Below are 11,692 nucleotides of genomic sequence, written 5' to 3'. Positions count from 1 at the left end.
GCACAGAGAGAGATACTGAGCTATAATAATTACCTGGATAATGGCTTAAATGGTGGAATCCAAGCAGCCAAAGAACCTTTAATTATTTACTTCTTTGTCAAGTTGTCCAAAATTAGAAGAAACTGAGCATTAGTATGAAAGCATTAGGATTTTGTTTATGTCTGTGGCAGATTAGAAAGAGCTCATAACATACCAATATGCCGAGTCTCAGCACCAGACTTTAAAAACCTGGGTCACTAAGCAAGCCAGAGGGCAGTATGCAGCAACAATATTGCTTATTGGAAGTAGCACAGACTCTTGGGGCCTATGGGGGTCCTAACACTTATTACAGTAAGTGGACTTCAGTCAATTCAATACTTAGCGACAAAGCTGTAATCTTGTTAATGATGAAGTGATGTGCTCTTTGACACTTAATCTGACTGTGGTCTTTTATTCTACTATTTCTATTTTGTTCTATTAATATCTCATATTCTACATTAGTCATTCTTAATAATTTAACACAAATCATCTGTCATAGATCAAAAGGCTGGGACTTTTTCTGTTAGTTGTGTATGTGGCTATTCTTATGTCTAAGGTTATATGTAAAAGCAGCTACAGAATTTAAGGTTATGTTCATTAAGTAGGCCATGTCATACTTGTAGAGGCAGTAATGGTGGTTTTAGTTTAGGGCTAGTAGATCCAGCATCCACAATCAAGACTAGAAGTTCTTAAGACCACATCTCACAATGCTGTGATTGCAACCGTTCCCCAACTCTCTGTGAATGGTACTCATGGCCTTTGATCAATGGTCTTGACAATTTGTATATTAATGATCAAGAGACTGACCTCATAGCCCATTGTTCATTTGGTGGGCTGGTTTCAGTTATTGTGCAAATGTACTGTTTATAAGATTGGGGAAACCTGCAGTCAGCTGAGACTGAAGAAGTCACTTGGATGAGTGACGAAACGATGAACTGAAAACACTACGTCCAGATGAATAGAATCAACTTTTTGGAATTCTTAAGACCATAGTTAAGACCTGCAGAGTAGAGTCAAGATCAGGATTTTTTTTAAAAAAAATAACACCATAATGAAAAATAACAAAAGTGTGGAGAAGAAAAAAAAAGATTTCATTAGAAAAATAATTAGAAAAAACCCACAAGTACAATTTGTAGAAAACTGATGCACAAAATGAGGATGATGATGGATGTGCGTGAAATTATAAACACCTTAGTAAAATCACTTAAAAAAAATTCTAGTTTTATAAACGTAAAAGGATGACACACGTGTTATGTTTATACATGCATAGAGAAACTGAATTATACATAATATAAAAATATACATATAGTGTCCAGTCTATCTGAAATCCCCCTTATTTTTCTTGATATGGTTTAGTTTCATAAGTTATGATTCTTTTGCCCTTTTTCCTTCTTTTCTGTATTGATTTTATTTTTATTTTTGGAAACAACAACAACAACAATAATGATGATGATGATGATGATGATGATGCAAAACCGGCAGTTCATGAGTACAGACCTGAAAAACACAAACTGTTCAGGTCACGGGTGCCACACATAAGGTTCGAGGGTGACTTGGCATAGTGTAAAACTATGAACTACTCCTCCAGATTTTCTGATAATGCTATTCCTGATGTAGTTATGCCAGCATGATTAATCCACATGTGTTGAGGCATATTGTTATACTTCCACTTATATATATATATATATTTAAACAGCTGGTCATCTGTCTCGTAGGAATTGTTTACTGAAGAGGTTTTTTGTTGCTTTTGCCTGCTGCTCTGACTCTTCTGAGATTAAGCTCTAAATTTTGTGTCCATCGGTAACTTGAGATAGGCTGGTTGTCCTCCCCAGTCACGTGGTCAGCCTGAGCATCCTTTGGCAGATCCAGCAGGCTGCCTCGCGTGTCTCCAGTAAAGGTTATAGAGTGAACCAGCCCCGCTGCTGCGTCCTATAGTCGCCTCATCTCCCGCTTCTAGCTCTTTCTCCTCTGTGCAGACTGCTCTGTGAAAACGCAGGTAAGTCCGCGAAATGATCCATGCAAGCGTTACAGCGTTGAGTTTTGAGTGGGCAACTACGCACCGTGGCATCAGCGTGATGCTGCGTGGATAATTGCCGTGCAGCAAAGACATGCATGTGCTTTGGCAAAAGTAAATGGCTGCTTAATGCTGCGCATTTAATGCTTTCGCTCAAACTAAGACATGCCAGCTTGCAAAGGAAGGCTGCAGAGTGCGTCCTCGCAGGTGCAGCGCTGTCTGCGGGTGCAGGGGCTGCTGGAGAGGCAGATACGTCTTCATTACTCATTGTGCAGGTCGAGCAGCGTTCCTCCGAGTCGGAGGCGGTGGCGTTGTGCTCATTGTAGTACGCTGATAGTCGACATTGTTGTTTTATCGCAGAAAGTAGCTCTAGTTGTCGCTCGCAGAAGATCGGTGGCTCTGGATTGTGTGAAATAGTCCGACGTTCAAGTTCAAACAGTAGCTGGAGGTGGCGGTAAGGTCACATAGTAATGACTCAGCAACCGTCGTCTGCTGAGGAGAGTAAACTCGGGCTGCTTTTGGAGGATTTCCAGGAACTGAAGGTTTAAAGAAGCTGCCTGTTTGTTCCCGTGGAAACCAGCGGAGTGGAGGTAACCTGGCACCTTTGTGCTTCTCTGTTTTTATAAATAAGGAATTTCAGAATTGAGTGCGAGTATTGATCATCGAGCCACTTATGTCTGAGCCACAAGGAGCTGAGTGGGATTTCAGCTGACAATATGTCCTCCAGAAGGGCTGCTCAGCTATCATAAATAAACAAGGAGCCTTTCGGAGGTTTCATCTCACTCCCTGTTTGCATTTTATGACAGCATAATTCAGTTTACATTACATAAACACTCACATTTTATAATAAAGCATGAACGATTTGCCATAATGTGTAGAGGCTCAGGTTACCCTGTGAGAATCATTTCCTCTCTGCCTGTAGTAGAGTGAAGAATTGCCCCGTGTTTAAGTTATCTTGCTCTTATTCCTGCCTCCATCCAAGTGCAAGGCAGTGATTTTGATAGTATTAGTATTGTTAATATGCTCGCGGACCACATCAGGCACTTTGCAAGTTTTTATTCCTGTTTGCCAAACATTTTAAGATGCGGAAAACTGCAGTTACTTTGGTGTTATTTTTCAGTTTTATTGAAATCTTGGAAAGGAATTTGTGAAACAAATATTGAATATTGAAAAAATTGAAAAATGATCACTAATTCAAGTCACTGAATTGGACCTCTTGACTATGTTTGTGCTGTTGGAGAAGTTAATGACATTATCGGACATGTAATATGGGCTGCTGTGTGGTATAGCACATCTGACTATTTCATTAGTCGGTTACTTTATACTAATTAGCTGGTTTATGTATCTGTGTTTTGCACTCATTCAGTGGATGCTTTCGGCTTCTAGCCATAGCTGTTAACTTAACCCTTATCCTCTCTTCCCAGTATGGTCACTTTTGGGGCTAAAAGCCAAACGTTGTAGCAGCCAAAATGCTAATGTTAAGGATTGAAAAATAAATATTTGAGAAAACTGAAACTGACCAGTCCAGAAACTGACCCGTCAAGAAGTTTATTCCTCTGTTTTGTTGAGGAAGTAATTTTATTAGACTATTTGCACTAATGAGCTAGTTTGTTGGTTTTGTTTGGTTTGGTTAAAGCTGGTGTAGTTTGATTAGTAATTGAAAAACAGGTATGTCAGTAAAATTAAGTGAAAAACATGCAAAAATATTATGGACTTAATTGGAAAAACTGAAAATCTGACTTGTAATACCTTACATAATATATTACTGCGAAAAGTACGTGTATTACTGGAACAACTTACCAGGTGTCACTGCCAAAACAAGTTACTATAACAAGAGCTAAGTAGAAACAATCATCAAATAGGCAACTAGCTTGGTAGTAAACCAAAGTCATTTTGATCTGATGGTAGCAACAGGTGGATATTTAGATTCACAGTAGTGACAATCACAAGTCTTTACTGTAAGAATTCTTTGAGTAGTTTGTTGAGACACTTCACTCTGGTTGAAAATTGTTGACTCGCCCATCATACTTATATTATTGCTAAAAGTTGAACAGTAGGTGTCTATCTTCTTTAAAAGAAGATCACCATTACTGTGCCAAATCTTTTTCAATTCAATTCAGTTTTATTTATGTATCACAAAATCACAACAACAGTTGCCTCACAGTGCTTTATTTGTATACAAAAGAATAATACAGGGAAAACAGAGGAAACCCCAACATATGACCCTCTATGACCAAGTGGTTTGGCGACAGTGAGAAGGAAAAACTCTCTTTCAACAGGAAGAAACCTCCAGGAAAACCAGGCTCAGGTTTCCATCTGGTGACTGGTTGGGGGTGAAGACGGGACAGAAATCTGCTTCAGTTTTTTATTTTATTTTAGTTTTTTCCCCTGAAAAAAGTCAGTGGTAGTTTTATTTTTTAAAATGACTATAATATGGATGGTGTTTGTCCGAGACTAGTTTTAGGAAAATCAACAACGTTGTTATAGTACAAAGACAAAATATTTTTAATACCCCTTATTCTGAGTAATTTAGACATCTCAATAGATTTGTGTTGTCCAATTGTACTGACAAAGAATAAAACTAAATACACTTTCTCTGTGTATTCAGTAGAGGTGGGGATCACCATACATCCCACGATACGATATTATCACAATACTTAACGCATGATACGATAGAATTGCAATTTTTTTAAAATATTTTGCGATATTCAGATTCTGTACATAAAGGTAAACTTTATCAATATTCATTTTATCTAATATCAAAGCCTCGCACTCAGTCTTTCTCTCATTTCAGTCAGTTTTATTGTTGACAAACTGAACGGTTTGTATTACAGTCTAGTCCAACTTAACTGAGTGCAACCATCTGGTACAATTATAGCTATTCTGAACTATGCAATTTATGAAAACTATGCAGCCCATTCAGCAACTGAAGAATTTGAAAATAAATTAAAACAAAATATAATTTTACATTAAATAAAAAAAGTTTTAAACTTAATTAAAATAAAACATGTCTTAAATTAAAATAAGTAAACCGTCGTGTTTATTGCTGCCAAAAAACAAGTTAAACACATTTGGACAGTGAAGGAATGTCAGGATTCTTGCTCAGAAAAAGGAGCTGATCAACATGCTCTGAAGTCAGAGCATGTTCCAGTCCACAAAAACTTTTTTTGTAACAAAATATCGATTTCTGCTGTCCCTGTATCGATACATTATTAGCAAACAAAATATCACGATACTACACAGTATCGATTTTTTCCCCCACCCCTAGTATTCAGTCATTTTAGTACACAAATTGATTTCAGGTCATTTCTTCTGATGAAAATGAAAATGATTTATCAAACCTAGTTTTAGGTTGACAGAATAACCTAGTAGCTCTTTTCATTTTTGTCTACTTATGGTTGCAATAAAAACTTTGTAGAGAGTCACAGTCATCTTGTTTCTGTTGTTGAATTATTTAAAATGTTATGTATAACTGCTGTTAACAGCACCAATGAAATGTAATTTATTCTCAGTTTGAATTCAAAAAAGAGCTTTACATAAACACATTAGTCTTTTCTCCGTTTGGTTTTATTAACATTGATTTTGTGATATAAATTGTTTATGGCGTCTGAGATAGAAATTAGAAATGGATTAATGATAAATTCAGTGTCTGAATTAAATCAGATTGAATAAATAATTTATCATTGTCGTTCCAGTCTCACAATATGAATGCACAAAACTGATGACTATAGTTATGAAAAGAGCTTTATACTTTTTGGTCGTCAAGCTTAAAATATTGCACTCGAAGTCTGTTGCATCATTGTGTTCAAGTTTGAGGCTTTGTAGAATTATGAGCCATCATGTCTCTGAGTTTGCTGCCCACTTATCTCTAAATTTAGATGTATATATGAAGAAATAGCTCACTGCTGTGTCTGAAGTGCCCCGATCTGGCCTGGAGTTGGAGAAGTGGTTGTTACTGCAGTCTTTGAGACTAGTAGATGAGTTTGTGTGCAGCAGTGGTCTGCACAGATTATATTTACATGAAGCTTTTAGCAGTATTCAGGCGGATACATGTGATTTAACAGGTTAAATGTGGTTAACAGCAAGTCACGATCTTACACTCTCCGTCTGCACTGTATGTGAGGTCCTGTCCATGTTTGTCAGTGTGCACTGTGAAAGTCTGCAAGATGTCTCAACACTGATGCCAAGACTAATTCTTTGTCAAACTCGACCACTCTCTTTCTTTGGTTTCTTTGTTTTCATTACAATTGCTTAGTATGATGAAGCAGCAAAATCTCAGGGACACCAGGTAAACATTTCGAGGTTTACCTTAAATTTAAATTTTCCCATGGCACCTTTTGGGTGAATCTGTCCTGCATACAGTCATGGGCTTCATGCTTACTATACTTGATTTAGAAATGAAATGGACTTTTCTGTTACCTGAGGGGAAGCAGTTTGCATTAACATTTTTTTATCAGTCAAAAATTAAAGTTAATAAGATGCCACATCCCAGCCACAGGTTCTTATTTATTTCACCCTTTTTTACTTATGTCATTAGCATCTTTTCTGAGTAGCATAAAATGACTTCATCTACAATTTAGTTATACAAGCTTCTAACAAGTCTTGAATCTTGTCTCTTACATAGAAAAATTCAATTTTTAATGACAGTTTCTTGACATCCTATAAAGAGCCGCAGTAGCTGCCAGTACAGAACACTAACGTGGGCGATGCTTACCAGTTTAACAATGTCACACCACAATTAACTGACTAAATTAATACTTCTGAAATCGTTGTGTTTTTCTCTGTGGTTAAGGCTCTAAAATATACTGTCTCACATCCCATATTACATAAAAGGCTACAAGGCAAAAGCAAGTAATACAATAAAGCCTATATTAGCTATTTGCGGATCTACAAATATCAGCACTTATAATGTTTGATAAATGAACATTTGAAAAGTAAAGAGGACACGGCAGAAACACCCAAGGCCATGTTGTGAGTGTTGGTGTTACATAGTTTGGCCACCAGAGGGCATTTTTCAACTTCTCTGTTGGCAACACAGAAATACAACAACAGGCTGATCCAAGATGAGTCGGGCAAAGTGTAAACGAGTAAATAAATAGCTTAAAAAATATTAAGAAAATCTGTTGAATCTATATGTGTCGGAAACAAAAAAAAATATTGTCCGATATACTGGAATATCAGATTTTTTAAATCTGATATATCAGTATCGGTTTTAAGAGTCTTTAAAATACTAAATACCTCTATTTTTGTTCAACGTTATTTAACTTGAATATGTGCCATGTGGTGCTGTTATGCCACATTAGATTAAAAGTCTTTTTAAAGTGCTGTTAGTTGAGTCCCTGCAGCCATCTGGGGGCTACAACATCTAATTTGCAAATGGCTGCACCAAAAAATAGCTCCATTAGATGTATTGATCTGCTGCGATTACCTTGATTAAATGATGTGTCACAAACACCAAGCTGTTGAACAGTAACTCTACAAGCATCTGTGGCTTTCTGCCTCTGTGCACATTACACTCTGCTAATTTATGCATGATAAACAAAAAGTTTGCAGTCAGACACAAAAACAAATTAGCTTCTTCTTCTTATATAAATCAAACTGAATTCCCCTGAAAATACTCTATCACTTGGGTTAACTGAGACATATATGGTGGTTTTTCTTTGCGAAGTTTGGAACTAGTGGTATATTACTTTAAATTCTCAAAATGCGGTTATACCCAGCAAACATGGTAGAAAGAGTGACCCTAACCCTCCTTGGTCAAAAGTGCACTGCAGATGCTCACAAGGCAAGAATTATTAATCACATTAATGTAGTCAATAAATTAAATACTTGTATTTGCCGTTTAATACAACAACTAATGTGTTCATAATAATAATGGATTGGATTTATATAGCGCTTTTCAAGGCACCCAAAGCACTTTACAATGCCACTATTCATTCACTCTCACATTCACACCGGTGGAGGCAAGCTACAGTTGTAGCCACAGCTGCCGTGGGGCAGACTGACAGAAGCGAGGCTGCCATATCGTGCCATCGGCCCCTCTGGCCAACACCAGTAGGCGGTAGGGTAAAGGGTCTTGCCCAAGGACACAACGACCAGGGCAGAGAGCCCAGGGATCGAACCAGCGACCTTCCGGTTACAGATACGCTTCCCAACCCCCCGAGCCACGGTTATGAAATGGTTATGAACAGATGGCTGCGTAACAGCCACTTCTTGCACATAGGCTAGTACTCCTGGAGCCTGTGAGTTTTCTTTTAAATTACAAACTTCACTTTTGTGCTATTTCTGTGTCGGCATAAGATTTTTTAAAATGTCCCTTTGTTCTAATAAAAGGACATTCTAAAAAAAAAATGATTGAAACCAGTTTTTGAACACAAAGTTTTTCCTTAACAAAAAAAAAAAGTTTTTCCAAAACAAGTATGATCAGATAACGTTCAACAAGTACATAGAGCTGGGGGGGAACTTAAGTTTCTGACATCCAACCATTATATCACAAGCTAGGTCACTGGCAGCAGACTAAGTAAAGTGTCCTAGATGTCCTGGGCAGGGCGATACATCCAGTTCCTCCTGGGGGATCCTGGGGCATTTTCAGGCCAGAAGAAATAAACATTCTCTCTAGTGGGTTGTGGGAATACCCTGGGATCTCCTCCTGTTGAGCGTGCCGGGAAACCCTCCAAAGGGAGGTGCTTAGGAGGTATCGTGACCAGATGCCAGAACTACCTCAGCTGGCTTCTTTCAACATGGTCGAGCAGCAGTCCTAAACCAAGATGCTTCCAGATGTCCATGCTCCTCACTCATATATCGAAGGCTGAAATATGAGTGAGTTTGGCCTTTTAAACTCATTTAAAAAGCCAAACTCATTTTGGCTACTCACAACTTTTATTTTTAACGATGACTAAAAGTCATAAATTCAACAACATAAAATTTAATCCAGGAAGTGAGTCAACATACACTGTTTAGCTTTCTCTTTATAAAAAAAAAGTTTTACATATTTATTACTTATTTAGTTTAATTCATTTATTTTGCTTAAAGAAATACTAATGTCAAAATCACAGCCTAAAAGGAAATAAATCAGAGCATTAATTTTGTTGTTTTTGGGGTCATCCCAGCACTTTGATGGATGTACGGAAATCTGAAGGTGGGGAGAGAAGTGGTGAGAGTCCACATTCAGTACAGAGCAGGCATCAATTAAAAAAGACAAACATGGGAAGAAGGAGATATAATGGAGCTGGGTTGCAAAGCAGCTTGCACAGGTGCAGGGACTATAAATATGAGAGTAGGCCTGGGCTTGACTTTCTACTATATAGAGGTAATAAAAAAAACACATAGGCAAATTTAAATTAAGTGGGGTTGCAGTTATTATCTTTATTATTTAATATGTTATTACATTTCTTTATTAATAAGTCATGTATTAATTGGTCTATCAAATGTTAGTAAATACCATGTTTACTCAGAACTTCATAACATCATCAGATGTCTTGTAAATCTACAATAGTATATGTATTACAATGTATAGTATTAACCCTTTAAAACTGGTCGGAGAGGGCACGCTCCGTTTTGCGTAACTATTTTTAAATCCCTGTAGAACCAGAACCATGCAAGCTAGCACAATAATTGTTTTGCACATGAAACCGGAGTAGTTGTACTTACATCTTATGTCATCATCTTGTTGTTCCACATATGGCTTTGCAAAAACAGCATAAAAAGCACTTGCAGCAACAAAAATACAAACAGCAGCAACAAAAATATAATATTCCAGAAACACGCTTTGCCGATCTGATCAACTGTTCATAACACTTCCTTTGTTGGGATAGACGTCAGCGCGAACTATCGCGTGTCCACCATTACCTGGCCGAAACCGGAAGTGACGTCTTTTTCGCGGAAAATGTAGTTTTTTACCTTAGGGACCTTATAAGCCTGTACTGGTGATTTTAAAAGTCATGTCTGACTTCATGCTTTTTTGAATAGTTTCTGGGATGCTTAGAACTCAAATTGCACTGCTGTAAATAGTTTATTTTTGTTTATTTTATTTTGCAAATTTGCATTATAATATTTATTTTTGTTTTTCCAGCACTATATAATATTTTGTGTATTTCAAAAATAAAACTATGAAGACACTCAAAATTAATTTCCTGTTGTTAGAAACTACTTTGTGCAACTTTTTTGTATTTATAGTTTTGAGGGACAAACCTCTTAAATTTCTCTAACTAGAAATATATGTAAAAAAAAAAAAAAAAACCAACCCAAATACGATTTTACATCTTTTGTAGTTATTGCACTTTTTTGCAATTTATGTAGTTATTATAGACTTAATGCATACATATTATTAAAATTTGGGCTATAACGGTTTTATTGATGTATAGCAACTTGAAATGCTCCCAAAAATGGCACTACAGCATGTAAAAATATAAAGATAACTCTGGCGGACTTGTTTCTATGGTAGGTCTTAAAGGGTTAACCACCAATAGGCCCAACTATTGACATCAGTATTAGTGTACATTCAGAATTGGTATGGTTATTCAATTCCATTAACTCTGTGACTAGTCCTTAAACCTCCTAGTCTAGAGAATTCTTGTGGTACTTTTTTACAGCTTGTTTCTAACTTCTAGACCTTGTGATCGAATTACTTTTGGCAGTTGATATTTTATGCTGATCTCTTGAAACAGGTAACAGTTTAAACAAGGTGGCTGTCAAGCAGAGGGAGCCCAGAATGACTGTATTTATAAAGTCAATTGCAAGGTTAAGCATCCACTTTACATAGTAATCTGAGCAAATGAAATGCCTGTCTGTAAACACATTTTTTGGCATATCTGCCAACCTGCCATGTACTTGTGATATGACAAGGATTTCTTTCTCACATTCGTTATGCAATCATTGCATCGTCATATAAATATGTTTTTTCTTTCTTGCTCAGTTGCTGATGTTTAACAGAAATCCAGCGGAATATTTTACCGTCATCTCATCTTTACTTTTCTCTGTAGGTATCACACCCTGACCAGTCACCCTGATTCTTTGTATTGCAGACTGGATGTTTACCAGGCCTTTTGTTTTCCTTTTTTTAAATGTTGGCGTTCCTCAGCTGCTTCCGCCACCAGTGTCTGTAACACAATCACTAATATATCAATCCTTTCACACATTCAAAGGCAGAACCATTCAGAGCTCTCTGATTACATGGCTGTGTCAAGGGGGTGAGACATTTGATATCACTGGGCACTGGTCTGGGTGGTGGTAGGCAGGGCAAGATATGGGTCAGCTTTGGTGTGACTACCTACTCCATGTTCACCCCGTTACCACTCCATATTCACGTTGCTTGAATGTATATTTCCGTTGCATATCCATAAAGCTGTGCTTTAAAACACTGAGAGTTACTCACAATGGATTAGTCTGTGGTTATGCAGGGGAGGTGTATGCATCTGCTGTGTACTGAACTGTTAATGCAGTACTATGGAGTGCATGTGCATAGTACCTCACTGTTAAAGACATAACCTCAAACTGCTCTAGATCTCAGCAGCCTACAGTACTTCTATTTGTGCAGTGCCTTGTGTATAATGTGAGCTGTGAGCCAAATGTAAATGTCTCAAAGGGAGCAAGTGAGTCAGCTGAATAAAACTGAGACAGATGTGAAGCCTCATATTGTGACTGTGGGAAAACGGCAACACC

At 37.3% G+C, this 11,692-nt stretch overlaps 1 protein-coding gene across 2 annotated transcripts in view; it reads left to right on the top strand.

Moving 5' to 3' along the window:
* Window positions 1–897: 897 nt before the first annotated feature.
* The window catches only part of slc4a3 (solute carrier family 4 member 3), a 65,686-nt gene continuing 54,891 nt past the window's right edge, over window positions 898–11,692 (top strand). Inside the window, exon 1 of one of the 2 annotated variants that reach the window (XM_080290527.1) lies at window positions 898–2,014. The gene's annotated coding sequence lies outside the window, so the exon portion shown is untranslated. Of the gene's footprint in view, window positions 2,623–11,692 lie in introns of both variants that reach the window. The other variant, XM_080290526.1, reaches the window with a different exon arrangement.

This window comes from Astatotilapia calliptera, chromosome 16 (genome assembly GCF_964374335.1).
Source record: "Astatotilapia calliptera chromosome 16, fAstCal68.1, whole genome shotgun sequence".
In the NCBI taxonomy this organism is placed as follows: domain Eukaryota; kingdom Metazoa; phylum Chordata; class Actinopteri; order Cichliformes; family Cichlidae; genus Astatotilapia; species Astatotilapia calliptera.
Note: the sequence above shows the minus strand (reverse complement) of the source record. Positions and strands in the feature narration are given on the sequence as shown.